Source organism: Otolemur garnettii, unplaced genomic scaffold (assembly GCF_000181295.1).
Source record: "Otolemur garnettii isolate 467f Iridium unplaced genomic scaffold, OtoGar3 scaffold00122, whole genome shotgun sequence".
Lineage (NCBI taxonomy): Eukaryota > Metazoa > Chordata > Mammalia > Primates > Galagidae > Otolemur > Otolemur garnettii.
The window spans coordinates 5,814,509-5,817,654 of NW_003852517.1; the positions used below are offsets into that span (position 1 = coordinate 5,814,509).

At 39.5% G+C, this 3,146-nt stretch overlaps 1 protein-coding gene across 1 annotated transcript in view; it reads right to left on the minus strand.

The window, feature by feature from the left end:
* LSAMP (limbic system-associated membrane protein) overlaps positions 1–3,146 on the minus strand; it is a 637,087-nt gene that overhangs the window by 624,914 nt on the left and 9,027 nt on the right. The window lies entirely within an intron of this gene.

A 3,146-nucleotide genomic window follows, 5' to 3' on the forward strand; every position in this document is an offset into this window, starting at 1 on the left:
CTCACCCAAATCGAAGACTTACTGTGCGCTCTCTGCAAGCAAGCAGGGAACAAAAGATCTGTCATTTTAACCCACAGGAGAGAGATTCTAACTACTGGACTTCCTTCTCCAGGGAGGTCCCACTTGTGAGCCTAGGTAAAATTGAACAAATATTTTCCCCACAATTATGAACTCCCCCTCCATGCTTTCCCCCTTGCCTAGAGGTCTGAAGGTCTGCTTCCTGTAGAGTCCAGAATGTTTGGCAATTCCCTGAGAGGCCTGGGAATTGTGTGGGCCACTGAACAGCAGAACAGAAACAGTGACTCAAGTGGAAGCTTGGGGGTATGGGAATAGAGGGACACACAGGAGAGAGACACACCACAGTGGTGTGTGGCAAGAGTTCTCTTCTGACTCGGTGGCTCACCAGAGGGGTCCAGGTTCCATCTCTTTGCGTTAGTGGGATAGGACTACCCACTATGGATTTTTACTATCAGCTGCTGGAGACCCTGTGAACTCTCCCTGTTAAGCAGTGATTGTACTGCAGAGGACAATCTGATTAGAACTCTCAACCTGGGCTGTCCATCTGGGGGACCCTCTGAGGTTTAGTGGCAGTTATTTGTTGAATGCCAGGAACGGACTAATTCTCCTCCTTCAGCTGTCTCTAGTTGGGGGAGGGGTACTGCAGTTGCTTATATCTCTCCCAAGCTGAGATTTCAGCCTACTACCACAACTTGTTAGGATTGGGTAGAGGCTGGCTGACTTCAAGACAGAGCCAGCTAGCACATTCTCACCAAATAGGTCCTCAGAGTCTCTGCCTACAGCTCTGAACGGGACTTTTTTAACCCTGTAGGGGAAAAGTCACAATCACAAACCCCAGCTCATTAGTAAAGGGCTGGTTAACTCTACTACCTGGGGCCCCCAATCCAATTTTGCCCTACCAGTTTTAATTGCCAAATTGCAGAAAATACCCATGGGGCAGAACAAGTGAAAGAACTCTGGCAATATGAATAATCAAAGTAGATCAACACCCCCAAGGCATGACTAAGGAGATACAACAGAAAATGCCAAATAGACAAACGGATAAATTGTCAGAAACAGAATTCAGAATATGGATGGCAAATAACATGAATGAAATGGAGGAAAAGAGGGAAATAGAAATCTAAAGAGTAGTTCAAAAGTTGTCTCAAGAAGTTAATGAATTCAAAGACAAAGTCACCAAGGATATGGGAATATGAGAAAAGAGCACAGTGCAAGGAAGTAAAAAAATTATTTGAGGAGCTTCAAACTACAGTAGAATCCCTCAGTAAGGGTTGAGCAGGCAGAAGAAAAGATCTCAGAAATTGAAGACAAGGCTTTTGAACAATCCTAAGCATTCAAAGAGGCAGAAAAAATGGGAAACAAAAACAGAACATTCCCTGAGAGAGTTGTGGGATCATTCCAAAAGATCAAACATCTGACTTACAGGAATTCCGGAAGGAGAGGAGGATGGTCCTAAAGGCACAGATGCTCTACTCCAAAATGTTATGGAGGAGAATTTCCCAGGTATTGCAAGAGATACAGAAATTGAGATAGTAGACAGTTTCAGAACTACAGTAAGATTCAATCCAAATATAGCATCTCCTAGACACATTGTAATTAACTTTGCCAAAGTTAATATAAAGGAGAAAATCTTGCAAGCAGCTAGATAAGAAAAGCATCACCTACAAAGGGAGAAATGTTAGAATGTCTACAGATCTTTCATCTGAAACTTTTCAAGCCAGATGAGGATGATGATTGAAGGTCCAGTGGATAAAACAAAACAACTTTCATCCCAGGATCCTGTATCCAGCTAAATTGAGTTTCATCTGTGATGGAGAAATCAAATACTTTGCTGACATACACATGTTGAGGAAACCTGCCATAACTAAACCAGCTCTCCAGAAAATTCTCAGACCCATTTTCCACAATGACCAGTACAATGGTCTACCACCAAAGTAAACTCACCCAGAATTTATTAAACAAAACCTAACTTCCACAGTATTAAAAATATCCACTGGACTTTGAAAAGTATCATGGCCAAAACACTACCATATCTATCAATTCTCTCAATTAATATGAATGGCTTAAATTGTCCTCTAAAGAGGCACAGGGTAGCTGCCTGGATAAAAACTCAGGCCAGGCATCTGTTGTCTATAAGAGGTTCATCTTATCTCAAAGGACAAAAAAATAAAAAAAGGCTCAGGGTGAAGGGATGGACATCTATAATACAGGCAAATGAAAATCAGAAAAAAGTAGGGTTTGCAATTTTATTTGCAGATACAACAGGATTCAAACCATCAAAGATAAGGAAAGACAAGGATGGACACTACATATTTGTCAGGGTAAACACTCAACATGAGGAGATTTCAATAATTAACATTTATGCACCCTACTTGAATGCTCCTCAATTTATTTAGCAAATTCTAAAGGATATGAACAATTTGATACCTTCTTGAACTATAATAGTTGGAGATTTTAACACCCCTTAGTCAATTCTGGATAGAGCCTCCAAGAAAAAACTAAACAAAGAAATAAAGGACATAAATCTGACCCTAGAACAAACTGACTTAACAGACCTCTAGAGAACATTTCATCCTAATAAAACTGAATACACATTCTTCTCATCAGCTCACAGATCATCCTCCAAAATTGATCATATCTTAGGACACAAGTCTAACCTCAACAAATTTAAAAGAATAGAAATTATTCCTTGTACCTTCTCGCACCATCATGGAATGAAGTTGAACTCAACAGCATCAGAAATTTTCAAACTCAAACAAAGTCATGGAAACTAAACAACCTTAGGCTGAAAGACAGCTGGGTCAAAGATCAGATTAAGGGAAAAAATCATCAAATTTTTGGAACAAAATGATAATGAAGACACAAATTATCAAAACCTGTGTGATACTGCAAAGGGAAATGTATAGCATTAGATGCCTTCATCAAGAAAATAGAAAGAGAGAAGACAACAACCTAATGGGTCATCTGCAGCAACTGGAAAAGGAAGAACATTCCAATTCCAAATCCAGCAAGAGAAAAGAAATAACCAAAATTAGAGCAGAATTAAATGAAAAGAATCATTCAGAAGATCAACAAAACAAAAAGTTGGTTATTTGAAAAGATTAATAGAATTAATAAACCTTTGGCTA